Below are 22,859 nucleotides of genomic sequence, written 5' to 3' on the forward strand. Positions count from 1 at the left end.
CTAACCATTTTACATGCAGCTTTGTAACCAGGCTTGGTACCTGGATCCTATTTGCATTTTAAAGAGTCATTCTGAAAGAGCAACTGCAAAATAGCTGTCTTCCAGCTCCACCATACTACATCACTTTCAACCCTTCCCTCCAGAAGTTTTCTGCCTTTTGTTCTATCTGCTCTTCATCCTCCTGAGTGAAGGCATTAAAGAGAGTGATCTTATACTTTTCTATAATTTTCTCCTAACTCTGCATTGCTCTTTATTGTGCAGGAATTAATGCCAGATTTCATGTAGATTTTGTCATCCTTTGAGCGATATTGTCTGGAATCCCACCAAATATCAGGAACTGGTCTTATTTTATATTTTCTCTCATGCAGTCATTGCCGAGATTTTGAAAGGGAAATCTTGGAAAGAAATGTCTATGGCTGCAGAGGCCCAACAAGCAGTTTTTGTGCCGTGGGCAATTTTGGTTGGGCCAGCAGAAGCTGTGGCCAGCAGTCTTGTGCCCTTTGAACTCAGCAGCCAGGACTCATGCTCTGCTCACCCACCTGTAGTTACCCTACTGGTTGCTGCATCAGTGCTGGGTCTCTTTCCATTTTGGGTTTGATGAATAAGCAACATGTGAAAACCCAGAAACTGACATCACCCTGGGATTGTCCATGGGAAACAAGGGTTTTCTAGAGTTTCCTTACATACCTATGTGAAAGGAAACCCACACCAGAACCTGTTCACCACACATCTCAAACATTCCTTATGTTGAGGGGTGTCATTTATTTTAGACCAAACTTATCCATGTTGTATATTTACTTTTACTGTTAAAAACTATTTTGCAGCAGGCATGAATTATTGCTTCAGTGTAAAGAAATCTTTGTCATTTTCATGATTTGTTATTTCTTATGTAAATCGTTTTCAACAACAAGAGTGAGGAGGTGCCCAGAACATGCATATGAGAAAACACCTGGCTATTTATTTATTTACTTACTTACGTATGTCCTTCATATTCTGTTTTTTCCCCCCCTCCTACATTGTCTTGTATTTGGGCTATGGCAGGCTGAGAGGTTTGATATTCCTAGCCCCATTTGGTTTGGAAGAATTTCCACAGCAGAAATATCTGGCCAGCTGAAAGAAAACAGCACAATGGACTTGGAATACAGAGTTGTCAAGTGAAATACAGCTTCGCCTTCCCTTAATATTTTTCTAGAAGATCTGTGGTATTCAGCCTCCAAAACAGAGTACCAAATGCCAGTACAAACCCTGGAGTTTAGGAGACACAACTGGTCTCTGTTCTTCTTTATGGGAAAAGGAGAAAAGCCAGCTCTGGCAGGCTTGATTTACATAGTACAACACACTAGTGCATTTCTGTAGAGTATTCTGTGATGTATTATTGGAATTTGATTGTGTTGCTTTTAGAAATCAGAGTCTGTAGTACATATAACTGAATTTTGTAAGGTAAGGGAGAAATTAAGAGATGTATAGCTTGAGGCATGGGGTTACACAGCCCCAAAACCAGGGGTAAAGGAAGAGCTAGGAAGTTTTGTCTGAAAACTCAGGGGCTTATGTCAAGGGCATGAGTTCTGGGTTCTCAGTTTCTTTACCTAGTTGCTTTGAATCCTGCACATAGCCAGGTAATCAGTGCAGGTGCAGATTTGGCTCTGAGGGACCAGACCAGTGGTGGAAAAAGAGATAATTTCATAGTTTCATAGTTGGTAGGGTTGGAAGGGACCTAAGCAGATCATCAAGTCTGACCCCTGCCATGGGCAGGAAAGGATGCTGGGGTCAAACGATCCTGGCTAGGTGGTTGTCTAGCCTCCTTTTAAAGACCCCCAGGGTAGGGGAGAGCACCACTTCCCTTGGAAGTTGGTTCCAGGTCCTAGCCACCATGACTGTGAAGTAGTGCCTCCTGATGTCTAGCCTGAATTTACTGTCAGTCAACTTATGGCCGTTGTTCCTTGTTACTCCCGGTAGTGCTCAGGGGAACAGGGACTCTCCCACTGCCTACTGGTTCCCCTTGGCAAGTTTATAGCTGGCCACCAGATATCCTCTCAGCCTTCTTTTCTGGAGGCTGAACAGGCTCAGGTCCCATAGCCTCTCCTCATAGGGCCTACCCTGCTGCCCCCTGATCATGTGAGTGGCCCTCCTCTGGACCCTCTCCATGCTGTTCACATCCCTCCTGAAGTGCAGCAGCCTGAACTGGATGCAGTACTCCAACTGCAGCCTGACCAATGTCGCATAGAGGGGGAGAATCACCTCCCTGGACCTGCTCTTGATGCATCTATGGATTCAGGCCAAGGTGAGCTTAGCCTTCCTGACCACGTCCCCACATTGGCAGCCCATGTTCATCTTGGAATCAACAGTGACTCCAAGATCCTTTTCTGCCTCTGTGCTGACAAGAAGGGAGTTCCTCAGCCTGTAGGTATGCTGCTGGTTCTTCCTCCCCAGGTGCAACACCTTGCACTTGTCCATATTGAAACCCATCCTATTCTCATCCACCCACCTCTGTAACCTGTCCAGATCCAGTTGTAGCCTGTCCCTCTCTTCTAGGGTGCCCACTTCTCCCCACATCTTAGTGTCATCTGCGAACTTGAACAAGGTGCTTTTCACCCCCTCATCCAAGTCGCCGATGAAGATATTGAGTTTGATTCAACTGTGAAACTATCTCAAGAGATAATGTGATTTAATACCGCAATAATGGACCAGACTTGACACTGATAAATTTACTGGTCTAAAGCAAGCAGGGAAAAATGCCCCTGAATATTAATTTAAACAACATGGGTTCTAGCTAGTTCATGAGAGGGCTTTAGATGGATGGGAATTAACTACTTGCCTTTCAACCAGCAGGCATATTAAGGCTATGAGCTTGGTTGTGCCCCTTGTCATGCTTCAGGGGTGAACTGTGCTATAGATTCTCTTGCCCTTCATGGGCACGTCCACACATGCAGCATGTGCACTTGCAGCAGCTCAAATAAGAGTGGTACAAATTTGTGACAAGGGATTTTTGCTTCAGCGCATGTGCCTGAACGTGCATTTTGGTGTGGAGCAAGTTGTGCCACTTGGGGCAAACTGACCCTGCCCAGCTCCACCCAGATCTGCAGCCAGGGGGGGCTAGAGCCTGCAGCCAGCACCTGTGCTGGCCCCAGCAGTATAAAAAGCTGCCCTGGCAAGCAGCTCAGGGCTACTTGCTCTCAGGAACTTCTGGGGCCTGGCCAATTGATATCTAAGGACACTAGCTCCTTGTACCAGCTGCATTGCTGAAGCACCCCTAACTTAGAGTTCCCTGCACCCTCTACCCACTGCAGCAGTCTGGCAGTGGGGGCTGCTGCCTGGCTGTGACCTGCTGTTACTTGCAACAGCATGTGGCCCCACGGCTACGCACCTGCCAGACCTGGACGGGGACTGTATGGGCTGTAGCATGGGCACTGCAGTAGAGGAGTCTGCACCTCTGGGCCAGCTGCCGGTGGGCTGTGGCTACACAGTTGGCCTTTGTGCAGCACTGCTGCCCTGTGTGTCCCTGCCGTGCCATCTGGGCAGCTATTGCTAGGAAGATTTTCTCAGTGTGGTGGCCCACTTTGAATTGTCAAGCATGTCCTCCTGGCCCCAAATGGCCAGGAGGTCAGCCACTTCATTTGCCAACTAGCTATGTCCTGGGTGCCAGCCCTGAGCAGGCTCCTCTGCCTGGGTCCCACCACTTGCCTCACTAGCAGGATTCCTGGTGTTCCCTATTTAAAAACTGCAAATTCTCTCATAAAAAAAATCCCAAATTCACTCTTTAAAATATCCTCAAATCCAGTGGCGATGCATAGGGGCTGCATGGGGGTGCACATACACCCCCCGAGAACGCTGGTGCACCCTCTCACTGGCTGCACTCGCTGCTTAGGCAATGGGCAGGGGGTGTAGGCGGGGGCACTGCTGTCCCCACTGCAAGCGCCAACTGATCACTGTGATCGCTGCAGTCACTTCCAGGAGTGTCTGCAGCGATCAGCCGGTGCTTGCTCCCAGAAGTGGCTGCAGCCACTCCTGGAAGCAGCTGCAGTGATCTCAGTGATCATCCATTGTGGGATTGCCTGGGGGGGGACCCTTCCCCCCCTGGTTCACAGGATCACCCACAGGGCTCCCTCCCCCCAGTTGGTGGGACTGGTCACAGGAGGGGACATGTGCCCCTGCAACTAAGGCAGCACCAGTCGCCCATGCCCAAATCCATGTTCTTCCACAATTAAAACAAGGGCCAAAGCCAGAGCCACCAGTTGGGCAATGTTTTATTGTTATATTTACAATTTGAAAGCAATTTGGAAGCCTGCCAATTGTTCTGTCAGCATCATCAAATAAATTCTAAATATCCATGTTTTGATGTTTGATTTTGGTTTTCTTAACAGAAAAATTAGAGCTCTCCTGACCCCTTTACTAACCAGGTAGGGACAGCTACCCCTGCAGCCACAGCCCCGCCCCTGCCCCAACAGGTCTCATCCTGTCTGGTAGATGGGTACCCTGGGTATGTGATGGGGGGATGTAACATTTGCTGGTGGGGGTGATGTGGAGTTTGAGAGGGGGGGCACCACACATCCACCTTCCCTCTCCCCCCATCCCACAGTGCACAGCCCACTGGTACTGGCAGCAGCAGCCAGCTGGGCTGCATCCGTTGCAGTGCTGCCTGACCCATGGTCCCATGCAGGGAGAATGGGCCTGGCCTGAATCAACCCAACCTGCCTTGGTGTGGCCCACTAGTGTGCCTTTGGACAGGACTGGGATGCGTGGCTTCAGGATCCCAAGCTCCTGTCCAAAGGCTAGCTGGCTGGGCCAGGCCCATTTTCCAGGAGAGTCAGGTGGCGATGCCCGGCCACAAGGCCGTGCCTATAAGTGGGCCATGGCACAGCCCTGTGGTGATTCATCATTGCCTGACCCTCATGGAGAATGGGCTTAGCCCAATGTGACCTGACCTGGCCCGCCCAGCTAGGGTGCACCTTTAGACAGGAACTGCAGGTCCCAGAGCTGCATGTCCCAGTTCTGTCCAAAGGCATGCTAGCAGGCCGGGTTGGGTTGGGCTGGGGTCATTCTCTCCCAACAGACCGTGGGTCAGGGAGTGATGGAGCAAGCACAGCCCTGCTGAGTGCTGCTTCCAGCACTGGGGGCTGTGCACTGTAGGGGGGTGGGGGGGTGTGGTAGCTCCACCTCAAACCTCCTCACAAACCCCACATCCCTACATCCCCCCACACACCCCCATCACTCTGCACATCCCCCCACACACCCACCCCACACTCATCACCCCCCCCCCAAACCACACAGCCCCCCCCCACACCCAGTCCCTGCTTACCTGGGACAGCACTCAGGACCGGGTCATGCTGCATCCTTGCCCTACTTCTGTTTGCCCCACACACAAAGGCAGCATGCTAGGGCAGCAGGAGAACCACAGAGATGCTCTGGCTGGATCTCTGGAGGTCCCAGCCCTGGCTTGCCTCAGGCCACCCTGTGAAACTGTGCTCTACGCTGCTTTTTCTCCACATGATTTTTTTTTGGTACCTGGAAATCCAGGTGTCAAATTTAGAGCCCACACTGCAAATATGCGGCATGGGGAACATTTTTTCATTCTCACTGTACCTCTTGTGGCATTTTACACTGGTTCAAGATACTGCCAGAGGTACGTGAGCGCTTGTCTGGATGTGCCCCATGTGTGTACCCCTTTCACTCCCTTCCTTCTTTCTGTGGGGAACAGCACTATCCTACCCCTCTGAGACTGGATCTCTTGGCTGCAGCTCCCTTGTTTACTACCTCTGCTAAACTGTCAGGTGCAAAGAGGTTCCAAAACCCTTCATGTCTAGTGGTTGATTAAAGAAACACAGAAACAGGATCTCCAAAACAAAGTTGCATTTATTTGCAAAAAACAAAACAAAACACAGCAGCTAGGGAGATGGGCTAATGCAAGGGAAAGTCCTATGCACATATTCCCTTATATAAAAACCAAACTCTATCTGTAGCTCAGGTAGGTCAAATTTATGTCCATTTTTGGTCTGGAAGAGCCAGCCCATTTGCTGTAATTCTTATCTCCTTTTATTTATTTTGAAAGGGTGCTCTAAACTTACAGAATGCCTCTTAATCCTTTCATCCACACTTGGTAGAATGGTAGAGTAGTTGCACAAACATCCCCTGACATTCTGGATCACAGCCCTCCTTGGTCTCTAGTAGTTATGCAAACAGAAATTAGAAAGATCTCTCAGCAATTTTCAGGAAAAAAAGTGGTGAATATAACCCTCATGTTCTGGCCAACACTCATCATCTCTGTTTCATGCCTGTGTTTGAATTATTCTTGAGTGGACAATTGCTGCCATGTTTGTCCAGCTGGTAGCAGAAGTAGACGGATCGTGAGGGAAATAAACATTAAATCGGTGGAATTTTGGTATGAAATACTTTTCGAGTTGGTCTCACATCATCTGAATTCACTTTGGGAGTTATATAAGCAAGTAAGAACGTTAGTTTGAAAGCTCACCAAATTGCCAGGTGTAATCATATTATTGAAGATTAATGGCAAAGAATTTAGAATATGAATATTGTCCTGAAAACCTGACATGGACAATTCCCTTTTTCTAAATAAATAGAAACATATTCTGTGACCTGACTAAACTTTTCAATCAAGGTGCTTTGAATTTTGATTGCATATGACTCATAATGAACTCCTTTTAAATAAACACACATCATATATCTCTTCTTTTTCTGCAGACATTATTAATCAAGGATGTTATTTCCATAAGGCTGCAGCCTTGGTTCAGCCCTCATGTCATTTAAGTCATTGGGAGTTTTACTACTGGTTTCACATTAGTGAAGGCAGAGCTAAGCTAAAGGTAAGGATTTATGATAATCTTAAACAAATTAATTTAAGATAATGTATAAATTAAAAAACCCTACAAATTGGTTATGGAGAATTTGCAAATAGAAAACTTCATCAAGTGAATGATTTCTTATAGGTTGTTCATACAACTCTACCTGTTTCATGCTAAATCAAACATTCTGAGGCACCTAGAAATTTGACAGGTAAAATTATCTGTCCTCAAGAGCCTTTAATAGAGTTAAAATATTTCCCCCTTCCCTTCATTATAAATGATAATAGACTAGATCCCCCTTCATTAGCTGTACCACTTTAAAATAATTGACCCCTGTTCAATTTATGTTTGAATGAATTATACTTATCACCTACATAATAACACAAGGCCACCAATTGTTTAGATGCAGGAGTCGAGGTGAATGTTATCTATCTGTATTTCAAACAGGCCTTTGACAAGGTATCCCAGACACCCTTATAAATAAACTGAGGGGATTTGCCTTGGGTGATTACACAGTAGACTGGGTAGCAAATGGGCTCAAGGGTCGCACTCAGACGGTGATAGTGGAAGGGTCGGTGTCAACTTGGAAAGATGTGGGCAGTGGAGTCCCTCAGGGCTCAGTTCTGGGGCCGGTGCTGTTCAACACCTTCATCAGTGATCTGGATGACAGGGTGGGAAGCACCCTGTCCAAATTCATGGATGACACAAAATTATGGGGTGCAGCTAACACTCTGGAGTGGAGGAACTAGATCCAGGCTGACCTAGACAGGCTGGGGAAGTGGGCAGAGAGCAACAGACTGTAATTCAATAAGGACAAGTGCAAGGTGCTGCATCTAGGGAGCAAGAACTGTCATCATACCTACAGGCTGGGGGTCAACCTTCTCAGCTCCACTGAGGCAGAAACAGATCTTGGAGTCACTCTTGACTTCAGGATGAACATGAGTTGCCAATGTGATGAAGCAGTTGGCAGAGCCAGTCGCACCTTGTCGTGCATCTGTAGGTGCTTCACAAACAGGTCCAGGGAAATGATTCTCCCCCTCTATGCAACACTGGTCAGACCGCAGCTGGAGTACTGTGTTCAGTTCTGGACACCACAGTTCAAGCGGGATGTGGACAACCTGGAGAGGGTCCAAAGAAGAGCCACTCACCTGATTAGAGGCCTGCAGGGAAGGCCCTACAAGGAAAGGCTAAGGGACCTTAACCTCTTCAGCATCTCCAAAAGAAGACTGAGAGGGGACCTTGTGGCGGTGTATGAATTCATAAGGGGAGAGCAACATGAAGTAGGTGACAATCTGTTCACCAGGGCACCCCCTGGAGCGACAAGGAACAATGGCCATAAGCTGCTAGAGAGAAGGTTTAGGCTGGACATTAGGAAAAAGTTCTTCATGGTCAGGGTTGCCAGAATCTGGAATGGGCTCCCAAGGGAGGTGGTGCTCGCCCCATCCTTGGGGGTCTTCAAGAAGAGACTGGACAGGCACCTGGCTTTGATCACATGACTCCAGGGTTGGTGTTTCTTTTCTTGCCTGCCAGGGACAGGGGGTCAGACTAGATGGCCCACTGAGGTCCCTTCTGACTATGAATCTATGAATAAATTCTTTGCTAACTGAGGTGACTACTTAAAAAGTATGTCATCAGCTTTAATTTTTTTGACATTTCAGGACCACTTTATCTACTTTATTTAGAGAAAGTAGTTAAATTTCAACCAGAACACAGATCTACTTTCCAGACTGTTTGTGTTCACCCTTGGTTTCTTTCCTTCCTTTTTGGCTGTGGCTGGGTAACATATCCCTGGTTCAAATCTAAAATGACATCATTTCTTTCTCCTTCACTTGAATCTCTAGATCAGTGATTCGTGACATTCAACCAGAAGTTGTCCTTATAAGATGCAAAGTGTGTACAGGTTCAAGGCTTACCATAACCAGGGCTGCAATTGGCAGTGGTGTGATGATGGAGCCTAGAACAAAACTAAGGAGATGGAGATTGTTGTCTTGGGATAGTAACTGTCAAGACTCTGTACTATTGAAGCCTCCTTCAGGAAGCTGAAAGTAAGGAAACTCTTTCCAGGGCTGTTTTCCTATAAGGACTCCGTTGTGGTTTGGCACGCCACTAGTTCACATCTGAAAGAGTTGCAATTATAGATGCTTCTTCAAGGTGGCCTGGAAGTCCAGCAAAGTGGTAGTAATGACAATGACTGAGACCAACAGATCAGTGACAGTGAACCAAACCACTGAAATCCTAGTGGCAGTCTAGATGAAGAACTCTAACATGGGCTGTCCTGCCCAACAACAGTTGTTTCACTTGGGATAAATAGTAACTTAAAGGTGCTACCTTGAAAAAGTGAGAGATCAACTTGTCTTTAAACTAGGGTGGCCACCTGTCCCTAATTAAGGGGACAGTCCTGAAATGTGAACATCAAGTTCTAGTCCCAGGCTGAATGACTTTGGGACAGCATTTTTCCTGGATTCCCAGTATCAGGGGCAGAGATCTTGGCTTTCCATTTGCTGCAGAAAAAAAGCAGGATGGAATCCCCCTTGTAGGATGGCAGAGTTCCAGCCTTCAAGGGTCTGCGGGGAGCGGGACGCAGGGGGTGCTACATGCATATGTGTACGCACACCCATGCATGTGGCTGGGAATACATCCAGGCAGCACAGGAGAGCTGTTGCATGCATGCAGGTAAATCTATGGGGGAGGGGGCATAGGGAGGGCAAGGGGGGCAGATTGAGGCCCCCATGGTGAGGGAGGGAGTGGGACTGGGGTTGGAGGTACTGCCCAGCTGGGGTGATGCATGGGGCCCAGGGCTGGAAAGCATGGCTGTGGGGCCAGCCAGAGAATGGGATGGAGCCATGGGCAGCTCGTCCAGGGAGCAGTGAGGGGAGGGGCAGGTCTCCACTTTTGTGTGCACTCCTGAGGAAGGGAATACAGGAACACATGCTTCCCCCAGCTTTGTGCTCAGGGTGGAGATGGATGCGGGCTGCTGGCTTGGGGCTACTCGCCCTACTACCTTCCACCCAGGGGCTCCACAGTCCAGTGGCCAGGACCTGGCATGGGAGGGTGGAAAGGCTTGGTGTTGCCACCCTGGAAGCTCGGTGGCAGCTACGCCACCATGGTGAGGCACCCTCTGCCCATCTGGCAGTAGCAGGGGCAGCAGCAGCACTGCAGAGTTGTGCCCCTTGCTGCTGCTGGTTGGGCAAGGGATGCCTTGCCATGGTGCAGGACTTGCAGGAGGAAGGCTACAAGGGGGCTGCCCTGACCCTGCAGCAGGCAGCCTGCATCCTCCCCCATACTCCATGGGCTCCATTTGGCTCTGCTCCACCCGTGCCATGGGTGGGGGAAGCGGACATGTGTCCCACCTTTCCGTTTTGAAAAGCTGGTCACCCTACTTTAAACCTGGATTCTTCTGATGACAATGAACAGTCAGTGAGGTATAAAGAAGGGAAGACTGCAGTGGCTATCTACCTTATGAGAGCTCATGGTTATGGGAAGGGGTCTGGGTCATATCTAGTACAAGAACTTTTGGGTAGCTTTACCTACTATTATTTTGTTATCCAGGTTTTCCTAAGGTGGTATTAACAATGTTTTCCTTTCCCCTTAAAGAAGTCCTTTTTGGATAACCACTGGGATTCATTGCTTGTGAGAGTGAAATTTTGATGATCACAAGTGTCTGGATTGATTTAATTTTTCCAAGTTTCTGGGTAGAACTGCAAAGCAGCATTCTTTGTTATTTATTTACTTGTTTTAAGCAGGAACTCCTAGAAATGAAACCTGGCCCCTGTTAGTGCCAAAAAGCACCTGGCAGAAGGAGTACATGTTTTAAACCTCATCCAGGATTTTCTGGGTTAGTTCAATTGGGGATAGACCCTTTCTGCTATATTCAGACAAAGTTTATTTTAAATGATGGTAACGTCTTTGTTGGAGGACTGAGGTAAAGGGATGTATGTGGTCTCCAAGGAACATTGGTGATGCATAGGGGGTGCACGTGGGTGCACACGCACCCCCTGAGTTAGGCCGTGCACCCCCTGGAAGTGCCAGCTGCAAAACCAGAAGTGCACTTCTGGATTTACTGTTAGGGGACTCCTTCCTGGTTGGCGATCAGCCACTGAGAGACTCCCCCCCAGCCAGCAATTGGCTGCTGCTCCTACTCCCATCAGTGATCTGGTGCCCCCCCAGACTCAGGAGGCACCAGTTGCCCACGCCAAGGAATGTGTACTAATTATTAGAATATCAGATGCTCTCAATGGGATTTCCATTAAAACCACTTTACACTTTACACTTTACAGAAAGCCATAGGCTGTCTGGGCAATGAGGTGTGTGAGATTACATTTATAAAGAAGGATAAAGCCTCTGCAGCAGTGTGATCTGTAGGTAGCAGTGGAACTCCTGCAAGTTCCCTGTGAAATAGCAGTGGAAGGTGGTAAGTGGGACTTGCTTCAGATGTAGGGTTCTTAAAGAAAATGGCAGGTTTCTTATAAAAGGGAACCATGCGTGGTTTACTGGGTTTCAAACAACAGCTGCCATCTGATGTGTTTTTCAAGGCTCTGGCACAGATTTTTAGAGGAAGTTATACCGCCTCATCCTGAGTTGGCCCCTATAGGATGTTAATGTTTTCTGGGGCCAGAGTCACCATACTTGAGGAAAGAAGTTTTTGAACAGTGGTTAGAGCATGCCTCTGAAATGTTGCCTCTAAGGCCTCATAAGAGGCTGAAAAATAAGGTACCTAATAAAGACCCAAAATTAGATATGGTCTAGACCTTGAAAATTAATAATCCTGAAGTTAATGAAAGTGTCTGTCTGAACTGTATCACCTTGGCTAGACATTCAGAAGTCTTGAGAATACAAAGGACTTTACATTTCATATACTGATTAGAAAAAATCTCACAGTCTACATACAAATGCTGGAGAAATTATTTCAGAGTTGTGGTTAAAGGAGAAATGAGCTGTGAGCAAATAGACTACATTAAACAGGTTCAAATTCTAAGGACTTTATATAACTAATTGATCTCAATGACACTTCAGCTTATGCAGTAGCAAGAGACTCCTCTCCTAACCAATTAATAAAAGAAGTTGGGCAGGAAGAAGAAAAGGAGACAGCTCAGGAAGTTTGGTAAACAAATTTCTTCAAGCCAGCCAGCACAGGACATTAGCAGGCCCCTGGCGCCTAGCTGGTAAATGTTGAAAGGGAACTGACTTAGCTGGTACATAGAGGACAAAGTTCCTGTCTTTAGATGTACTATTACTCCTCCTAAGGAAGATGGAACAAATGGAGGTGACTTCAGGGGGCCGCAGGTAGGTTGGGAGTTAGGAAGGCAGGCTAGCTTAGTTAGGACAGGGAGAGGTTAGTAGAAAGAGGTTTAAAAGGGGTTTACAAGGTTATAGGAACTGGTTAGGACATGCATGCACTACTACTCAGGCACCATTTCCCCCCTTTTTTCTCACATGATCTCTCCTGGTCCTGACTCCCAACAGCACTCTGCAGACAATGCAGAATGGCAATACAAGTGCATCCTCACACTCACTAGGTCTGTTATACAGAGAGCCAAGTACATACTGAACATCATAAAGTTATTGAGGTTGAAGGGACCTTGGGAATCATCTTAGATTATGGTTGTATGGGATGGTTTGGATAGGGATGATCCTGGCTCAGGCAGGGGGTTAGACTAGATAATCTTGAGAGGTGGGGGCCAGGGGTTTATTTAGCATTTTAATTATGAACAATGTGTGCCTCCTCAGGCTGTGGAACACGATGACCACCCGCAGGCGGGGGAATGGCAGTGGTGAGTGGGGACCACCCACAGGCAGCTGGGGTCACGTCGGCGGTGAGGGCAGGCCAAGCGGGAACCACCTGCAGGCAGCCACAGCGGTGTTGGCGGCAGGAGGGGGGACAGGGGTAGCAAGCAGCAGGTGGTAAGCAGGGACCATCTGGAGCCACTGTCCGTGATGTTGGTGGCGGCGAGCAGGGACTGCTGGCAGCTGCGTCGACAGTGAGCGGGGAGGGGGCGGCAATCTCCCACAGAAGCCGGCAGCGGCTTTGGTGGTTGCCAATCTCAGGGGGGGCATGTGCCCCTCTATGCCCCCCTACACATCACCTATGATTTTAATTGTGGCTGGGGTGGTGTGAGTGGCAACACACACAGTTGCTAGCCGAGAGGTTGCAGGTTTGAGGTCATAGCAGAAGTGCTCACAGCGCAGCCCTGTCAGATTCCAATGAACCTGTGAATTCTGCTATATACCTCATCGCACAAGGACTCTTTCAGCCCTATTTCTCTATGACTTATCCAATTCTCTGCACAGATGCCAAATTTGCTATTCCTAAACTGTCCTTAATAGATACCACAACTTCCCTCAGCAGCTTGTTCCTTTACCTTGCTGTTCAGTTACAGAGGTTTGGTTTTGCTTTATCTAAGTCTGATTTACTGTAGTTTAAATTTATTGCCATATGTCCTATTCTCTGTGGCAAGGGAGAACAATATTTCTCATTCTTCTTTCAAATATTTGAAAATCACTATTATGTCTCTCCCTTAATCTCCTTTTTTCTAAACTAAATATACCTAGTTATCTCAAATCTTCCTTGCCTGGCTTAGTTTTATATTCAAGTTATTAGTGAAAGTGTTAAAGGGCACTGGACAGAGAACAGTCCTGTACAGCATCCCACTTGTCACCTTTTACCATTTTGATATCAGTCCACTAATAGGTACTCTTTGCTTTCTGCTTATTCAGCTGATTTTATGTACTTAATTGTAATTCTGGCTACACATTTCTTCAGCTTGCATACAAAAATGGCATGTGGGTTTGTATCAAAAACCTTGCTAAGGTATAGGTGTGTTAGGGACATTCTTCTTATACATTAAACTGATTATCTTGTAAAAAAATCAAGCTGGTTTGACATGATTTATTCCCACCCCCAAATTAATGTTTGCTCCTAGTGGCCATCCATCCCAACACACATTTGTTCTCCAGATATTTAAAAACTTACTGCATTATAATGTGCTGGTGATGTCTTTATCCATCTGGTGGGAAATTGCAGTGCAGCCTTGGAAAAGTCAGTAGGTTTTTCCTGTCTTACAGCTTTCTCTACAAGATAATGTTGGATTTCTTTGCCTGAGGGATTAGACAATGAGGGAGCCAGAGGATGAGGAAGAAGCAAAGGAAAGAGAGCCCTCAGCAGGCATCAGTAGCAGTGGGCACTGGTCCATGCAGGTGCTAACCATGTAGTACCCCAGGAGTGACCTGAGAATAGACCAGGCCAGACAGATTAGAGTCTTGGTTGCCTACGTGTGGGGAGTTAACAAAAGAGGTTGGGAGATACCGGTACCTGCCAGGGTAGATCAGCACAGAAGTATATTTGGAAATGTAATCCAAGAAGTCCAATGATTAGCAGTCAGAAAAAAATACACTGCCAGTTCTCTCCTGGCTAACTAGGGCAGCCTGGTGCATCAGGGCAGGTGGTAAAGTGACTAAATCCCTCCTGTGGTCAAAAGGGTGAACTTCAATATCTTCATGGAGCTGGTGTCTGGTGGTCTTCCTCCCTGGCACCATGTACACCAACCCCAGAGCTCTCTTCTGTCATGGAGCATTGGCCCCATGGACCTATTGCTTTTAACCTTTTGGGCAGAAGATCTTCCAAAGCAGGCCAGGTTTTGCTGTTAGATGTGACTGTCAGTGTGTCCCCCACTGCCAAGTCCAGCAAAGTGCCCCACCTTGTTTTTTATCCCCAAACATTGGCTTTTGCTGAGTCTAAGTTGCAGTCTGGGATTGTACCTGGGAACAGCTAACAGAAGGTCAGGGGTGTTGGCTGTGGTGGGACATGTGGCACCTGCATTCCTTCCAGCAAGACGTTCTTCAGGATGCAGGCTCCTGGGAATGTACTACTTGTCCCCAGTTGTCAGGGGCCCTCACAGGTAGCCTAGCCTGGGCTAATTGAATACTAAGCCACACCCGCCTGGGTCTTTGACTGGCAATATTAACTCAGTTAATGACTCCAAGTGACCACTGTCTGGGTCTCCTGATTGGCTGCCTGGAGAGAAACTTCTCCATTTAGCTCCAGCTATAGCAACAGACTCCAGGCCAGCCAGAAGTTCAGAGCTTTGCTAAGCCCCTCTGTTCCTGTGTTCTCTGGCCTTCCTGGTTCCTGATGCTGCTTGGCTCCGTTCTTGGACTCTGGTTTATGGATTTTCCCTTGGGTCTGGTAACTTGGAATCGGATTCCTGGACCTTGACCCAACTCAGCCCCTGGATTTCCCTCTAGATTTGGTAACTTAGTCTCAACCTCCTGAACTCTGACACAGCCTGTGTTTTGGATTTAGCTTTTGATCCAGTAGCTCGGTCTCCAATTCCTGATAAGACCTGTGGTTTACTTCATGCCATCCCACAGCAGCCTAAGGGCTAAGTTCTTCCTGGAAATTTGTTGTTTTAGAATCTGAAAAGTCTCAAAATCTTCTGCATCAAGATTCCTCCAGTATCCATCCTCTAGATTTAGGACACAAAGTGGGCACTGGGCCTTGTAAGACATCCATTCTCCTGTGTGTTGTTTTCAAAAGACTAAGGATTTAAGCTTATAGAATGATAAATCTTGTTTATTCAGAGAGCAGTACTCTGCCTACTGTTCTGCTCGTCCCTCCTGCAGTCCCCCAGCCCATGTGACAACTTATACATTACACTCTTAAAGGTATCCACACATCTTCCCCATTTGCATGTAACATATCCCTATGTTATACTAACATTGATAGCTTGGTTCAACCTATAAAGCACATTTTAACAGGTCTTTATTAGTTTTTGTGTTGACTTTTTAGCTAATCCTTATTGCTTCAGTTGTTGTTTGGTTTCCTTGTTCAGATGTCCCTACTTCCGTGTCATTTTCAATCTCCTCTCTTTCTTGTTGCTTTGATGTTAGCTCTCTCCTTCAGTTAATCTCGTGATGCTGCTGCTTTTCTCCACTTCATGAGCTGCAAGTGTCATCTGTTCTTTCTTAACACTAGTCCTTCCGGTGTGACTAATTTATAGGATCTGGAAACTACTTGATGGGGAAACTAGTGCTTTTTTGTTTCCACATCCATCTGAAATAAGCACCATGTTTTTGTTGTGCAGTTGCGGTAACTCCCTGGAACTCCTAGTAACATTTTGTTTGAGTTCATCGAATTTTTTTTAACATTTTCATGTCTTGCTTTTCATTCTGACAAGCATCATCCACAGGATTTGGCAGCCTGATTTTGAGTTTCCTATTTAAACAGCACTTCTGCTGGGGACAATCCATGTTTCATGGGTGTTGCCTATAATTTAAGAGTGACAGGATGTGAATCTGTATTTTTTTCCAACAAGTTCTTCACTATTTGTACTACATTTTCCATCAGACCATTGGATTGTGGATATTTAGGACCTGAAGTGTTGTGATGGAATCCATTTGTTTGCAAACTCTTCAAACTCAAGACAGTTGGATTGAGGTCCATTGTCTATTCTCACAGTTTGTGTGTGGAAATCCCATGTCTAGCAAAAATTGATTTGATGTGAGTTATGACATGGTCTGCTGTTGTGCTTTTGAGCAATGCAATTTCAGGATAGTGAGGATAATAATCCAGCACTAATTCATACATGCAGAAAAAAAATATGTATAAGTCAATGCCCACTTGATATCATGGAGCTACGGGCTCCTCTATGACCATCATGGGCTCTTTTCTTTGTGCTTATCTGTACTTTAGGCATGTTATACAAGTCTTTACAGCATCTTCTATGTCATTATTTATGCTGGGCCAATATAGAGCACCCCTTGCTCTCCTTTTGCATTTTTCAATGCCTAGATGCCTCATATATTCAGTTTAACATGTCTTTCTTTAGCACTGCTGGAACAAGAAGTTGTGAGCCTTTGAACAAAATGCCATTCAGTACTGACAGCTCTTCCTTGAACTGAGATTAGGGGTTAGGTATATTTTCCAAGCCAATCAGCACAAACAGCTGTTATCACATTTTCATAGATTTCATAGATTTCATAGACATTAGGGCTGGAAGGGACCTCAGAAGATCATCGAGTCCAGCCCCCCGCCCAAAGGGCAGGACGTCAGCTGGGGTCATAGGATCCCAGCAAGATAAGCATCCAGTTTCATCTTGAAGGTGTTCAATGAAGGCGCTTGAACAACCTCCGGCGGCAGGCTGTTCCAGACTTTGGGGGCTCGGACAGTAAAGAAATTCTTCCTTATGTCCAGCCTGAAACGATCTTGTAGTAGTTTGTGACCATTCGTCCTCGTCATCCCTTGGGGCGCTCTGGTGAACAAATGTTCCCCTAGATACTGGTGATCACCCCTGATAAACTTGTAGGTGGCCATCAGATCACCCCTGAGCCTGCGCTTTTCCAGGCTAAAGAGCCCCAGGGCTCTCAGCCTGTCATCGTAAAGAGCAGGCATGCCGTGTGTGACAACTCTGGCTATCTATGCTGCTGCCACAGATGGATATCCAAGGTAGCAGTTCCCAGGATCCCCATCACTTCCATTTTGGGGATGTTGTCCAGGGTTGCCCTCAGATTTTTTTTCACTTGTCCCCTAAAGCCCACCTGGTCAGACAGTCTGTGGTTCAGCTCCACAAACAGCTGGATGTGATGTTTTACTTGAAGGTATGGGTCTTTCCATACTTGTAAATATTCTATGACCCTGCCCTCCCCCACTAGTGGGCTTTGGAAGTTTTGCATGTTTGCCATCCCACTTGGCCAGGCAGACCTCTGCAAAGCCTCTCCCTTGTGAACTTCTCCATATGATTCCTCATAAATTGGTTGAGGGCTTATATCTCTTAAGGGCTAAAATTCTGTTGCTGTCATGGCCTTCCTTACTCCTGACATGATGAGATGCTTATGGGTTGACTTCTGCCATTTTCATTATGCCTTGTCGTAAGCTTTCAGACTGCTGACAGGTTGAGACAGACTGCTGCATCAAATTCCATCTAATGAGCTGTGCAAGCAAGATGTCTTGGAGCCAAATGCCTAGGGCTGCATGGCTACCAGTTTCTGCACATGACATAGACTGCCAGCACATATGAAATGGTAACATGGCCACAGAATAGTATCTGCTAAAAAGGAACATCATTCCAGCTAAAGCTTTCTCTAGCTATGTCTTGAATACCCCCAAGGATAGAGCTTCCACCACCTCTCTGGGTAACTTGTTCCCTTGTTTTACTACCTTCCTAATGAGAAAATTCTTGCTAATATCTAACCTAAACTTCCCTTGCTGCAACTAGAAACCATTGCTCCTTGTTCTGTCATCTGCCACCACTGAGAACAGTCAAGCTCCATCCTCTTTTGAACCCCCTTCAGGTAGTTGAAGGTTGATATTAAATCCCATCCGTCTTCTCTTCTGTAGACTAAATAAGTCCAGTTCCCTCAGTCTTTCCTCATAAATCATGTGCCCCAGTACCCTCACCATTTTTTTGCCCTCCACTGGACTCTCTTCAATTTGTCCACATCCTTTCTGTAGTGGGGGACCCAAAACTGGACACAGTACTCCAGATATGGCCTCACCAGTGCTGAATAGAGGGAAATAATCACTTCCCTTGATTTCACTCCTACCAATCAGCTCACTATGCCATTAGCCTTCTTGGCAAGAAGGGCACACTATTGGTTCATATTCAGCTTATCGTCTATTGTAACCCCCAGGTCCTTTTCTGCAGAGCTGTTGCCTAGCCAGTCAGCCCCCAGCCTGTACCAGTGCATTGGATTGTTCCATCCTAAGTGCTAGAGTTTGCACTGGTCCTTGTTGAACCTCATGAGATTTCTTTTGGCCCAATTCTCCAATTTGTCTAGGTCACTCTGAATCCTAGCCCGACCCTTCAGTGTATTCACTACTGCCTCCAGCTTGGTGTCATCTGCAAACTTGCTGAGGGTGCACTCTATGCCATCTTCCAGGTTGTCAGAGAAGATATTGAACAAAACCAGCCCCAGGACTGACCCCTGGGGCACTCCACTTGACAACTAGACATTGTCCATTTGCCAACTAGACATTGAGCCGTTGATTACCGCTTTCTGACCCTGATGCTCCAGCCAGTTTTCTATCTACCATCCAACCCTTACTTCCTTAGCTTGCCTGCAAGAATGCTGTTGGGAGACTGTATCAAAAGCCTTGCTAAAATCAAAGTGCACCATAGCCATCAGTCTCCCTGCATCCACACAGCCAGTCATCTCATCACAGAAATCAATCAGGTTGGTCAGGCATGCTTTGCCCCTGGTGAATCTATGCTGACTGTTCCTAATCACTTTTTTCTCCTCCAAGTGCTTAGAAATGGATTCCTTGAGAATCTGCTCCGTGATTTTTCCAGGGACTGAGGTGAAGTTGACTGGTCTATCATTCCCAGCATCCCCCTTTTTCCCTTTCTTAAATATGGGCACTATGTTTGCCCTTTTCCAATCATCCGGGACCTCTCCTAATAGCCATGAGCTTTCAAAGATGATGGCCAATGGCTCTGCAATCACATCAGCCAACTTCCTCTGCACCCTCAGGTGCATCCTATCCAGCCCCATGGTCTTATACATGTCCAGCTCTTCTAAACAGTCCCTAGCCCATTGTTTCACCACTGAGGGCCACTCACCTCCTCCCCAAACTGTGCTGCCCAGTGCAGTCTGGGAGCTGACCTTGCCTGTGAAGACTGAGACAAAAAAGACATTGAGCACTTCAGCCTTTTCTGCATCCTCTGTCGCTAGGTTGCCTCCCCCATTCAATAAGGGACCCACACTTCCCTGATCCTCCTCTTGCTACCAACATACTTATAGAAACCTTTCTTGTTACCATTCACATCTCTTGCGAGCTGCAACTCCAATTGCACACAAAGGGTAGACAACCAGGGCACTATCCCAGGGCACCCATTTAGAGGACCATAAGAATGACAAGCCACCACCACTGTCATAGGCAGTCTGACCCCTGCTGTCATACCTGCTGCCACTGCCACCTAGGGTGCAAGCTTATGGTACTTTTACCCCCGATTCAAATATAAAATGTTTGCAAATGCAGTACTATCGTTCTAAGCCCAGGGATGGGTCTAGTATGGAACAAAAAGAGGCACATCAAGACGTTAAAAATTAGATCTATATGTTACATAAAAGACTACAGGACTTTCAGGTCTTTTCTAAAACTTGTTAATTTCTTGGACTAGTTATTCAGTAAGAAGAAAAAATTCTTGTAGAGAAAAAAAATCTCAAGTACATAAACATTTTTTAATTCATGAAGTAAATAGGGTGTGGAATTGTGGCAATATACAGAGATTTCATGAACAATTCCTAATTTTCACTTAGATGTAGCTGGCAGTAAGAATATTCCCACCCAGCCTTGAAACTGACTTCACGAACTATTAATAAAGATTTCCCAGGTTATCGTTTTCTGCGTGATCTGGTCCAGAATTAAGTCCCCAAGGAGTCAGGAAGATAGGACAGCAAGAATAATTTTACTCTTAGAAAGACAAAGACAAAATAACTAAGAGATCAGCTAACCAGATGGAGAACAACAACAAAAGAGAAAAAAACGCAAGGTAGACATATATTCAGGATCTAAGACTATTATGAGAATTTACCAGGAGAAAAAATTTCTGATGTGATCTGTAGAAAAGGATTTTGTTGATAAATTAAAAGGCTCCCTGCTCAGGGTTCCAGATAAGGCAAATAATCCCAAACAATCTTAAGTATTTAAAAAGCACAAGGAACACAAATCATATCACATTTTGAATTCACCATCATAAGCACAAATTATTGGACTAGCCTTTGCACTGTTTTCTGTTACAGCAACTAAATCAAATTAAAATTAGTGCCTGATAGGTATCACTCCTCTAATACAGCAAACAACAATTCAGGCAGCTAAACAGGGTTTGTTTGTTCAAAAAGCTTTTTAATATAATTTAAAAAATCACTTTGCTAGAATGTCATGATTCTTGCCCATTGTACTAAGTATAATGGCTCGAATAAAATACTGGTTTTTGGGCTGGGATTATGGATAGGAGTCCTCTTTAAGCAACCCCACAGCATACTTCTGTGGCACTGGGGGACTCTCTTGGACACGCCTGACCAGAGTCTTGCCCTGTCCAGAGCGCAGTTTGTTCATCCCAGGCTGCTAACTGGCAGTCCCTCATACCTACTGTACTAAGTATAATGGCTTGACTAAGGAACTGGTTTTTGGGCTGAGATTATGATTGGAAATCCTTTATGGGCCACCCCACACCATGTCTCTATGGCACCAGGGGACTCTCCTGGACATCTTTGGCCAGGGTCTTGCCTGGCCCAAAGTGTGGTTTGTGTGTGCCAGGTTGCCAGTTCATTATCCTCCCCATGCCCACTTTACTAAGTATACAGGCTTCAATAAGGAACCGGTTTTGGCTGGGTTTATCGTTAGAAATCTTTTTTTGGCCACTCCACACCATGCCTCTGTACCACCAGGGGATTCTTCTGGACATCTCTGGCCAGAGACTTACCTGGCCCAAAATATTGTTTGGCCATCCCAGGCTGCCAATTGACAGCACCCCAGCCACTATTCTAAGTATAATAGCTCGAATAAGGAACTGGTTTTGGGCTGGGATTGTCTAGAAATCCTTTTTGGGAACCAGGAATAAACAACCAACTTCAGCCTCATGTCATGTTGTGGGTTTGGTTCACTGAGCCAGGAGCCACTTTAGCAAAGAGGTTTCTTTATTCATGCCAGCAGCACCCAGTCATGAGGCTTCTTTTTGGCTCTCTCTCTCAAACCTTGCCCATTTTTATCTAAGTGTAAGTGATATCCTGGAGGGGAGCTGAGTGCTTGCAACATTGCAGTTCACTTGGTGTGCAGTAGCACACTCTGTTCCTTTCTATGTCTGCAGTCCTCTCCTCTGCATGCTCTGGCAAAATGGTTTAGTCTTTTATATTTATTGCAGCATTGTCCAACAGCAGGACACCGCTGTGGTCTATGTTTGTTACCACAACATGTACAGCTCTATTCTTAAGCTCTCCTTGATTGCATTTTTCCCATTGAAATTTCTGTTTTGTCTCTGTTCTTTTCTGGGAGGGTTTATTGTTCTGTCAACAGTTTCAGCATCTGCTTTTCCTTCCAAAGACTTCGTTCTCGTCTGGGTGATCTCTGCAGCTCTGCACATGCTGACTGCTTTTTCTAGCTTGAGATTACAATCCTCCAACAGTCTTTTCCTGAGCTGCATGTCTCTGATCCCTATTACTATCTGATCTCTAATCAGGGAGTCTGTGAATTCTCCAAAATCACAGGATTGTGTCAGCAACCTGAGATCCTTTTCAAAATCCCTAAATGATTATCCCTATTTTGTGACCTCACATGGAACTGATATTGTCTCATTCTTTTTTGGAGTGCAGTACTCCTTACATTTTTGAGCAATATCTCATAATCAGTCTGCTCTGCTTGGCTCAGTTGCAGACTGTTGTATGCATCCAGCACCTTAGCACCTCCATATTAAAAAAACAAAACAAACCAAAAACCAAAAAACCCCTTTTGCTCACGTTCTCTCAGTGGTTCCACTAGCCCTCATGTACAGGTTGAACTGTTGCTCAGATCCTCATTCAGTTCTCTGCCACATGGATGGAGAGTTTCAGCTCTGCTGGAGCCTGTAGTTGCTCCATTTTTCTTTTCAAAGCTCACTCCACACAATGCAGTCACCTGTTCTCAATCTCTTTTGGGATCATGCTGTGTTGTGGGTTCAGTTTACTGAGTCAGGAGCCACTTTAGCAAAGAGGTGTATTTATTCATGCCAACAGCACCCAGGCAGACTCCTTTTTCATCACTCTCTCTCAAACCCCACCCATCTCTAACTGTGTGTAGTGGTGATATCCTGGAGAGGATCTGAGTGACAGCCCTGGGCCTGTGGGCAGGGATGCATGGGGAGCAGATTACAACTCTGCCTCAACCCCATGCTGTCACCACCCCATGATCCTGGGGTTTCCATCGAGACTGGCGGGGAGCCACACAGGCAGAGTGCATGGGTGGACAGGGAGCTGTGTGCTTGGGGTGGTGACAGCATGGGACTGGGCCCAGGGCAGAGCCACAATCCAGTCCCTGCAAACCCCTGATCATGGAACTAGCACCCAGCACCAGGGCATGTGGGCAGTGGATGG

The 22,859-nt window shown here is 46.4% G+C and overlaps 1 long non-coding RNA gene across 1 annotated transcript in view; it reads left to right on the top strand.

The window, feature by feature from the left end:
* LOC109285184 (uncharacterized) overlaps nt 1–22,859 on the top strand; it is a 37,702-nt gene that overhangs the window by 11,279 nt on the left and 3,564 nt on the right. The window contains exon 3 of the long non-coding RNA XR_009460640.1: nt 6,697–6,818. This is a non-coding gene — a long non-coding RNA (uncharacterized LOC109285184). The remainder of the gene's footprint in view (nt 1–6,696; nt 6,819–22,859) is intronic.

Source organism: Alligator mississippiensis, chromosome 3 (assembly GCF_030867095.1).
Source record: "Alligator mississippiensis isolate rAllMis1 chromosome 3, rAllMis1, whole genome shotgun sequence".
Classification (NCBI taxonomy): domain Eukaryota; kingdom Metazoa; phylum Chordata; order Crocodylia; family Alligatoridae; genus Alligator; species Alligator mississippiensis.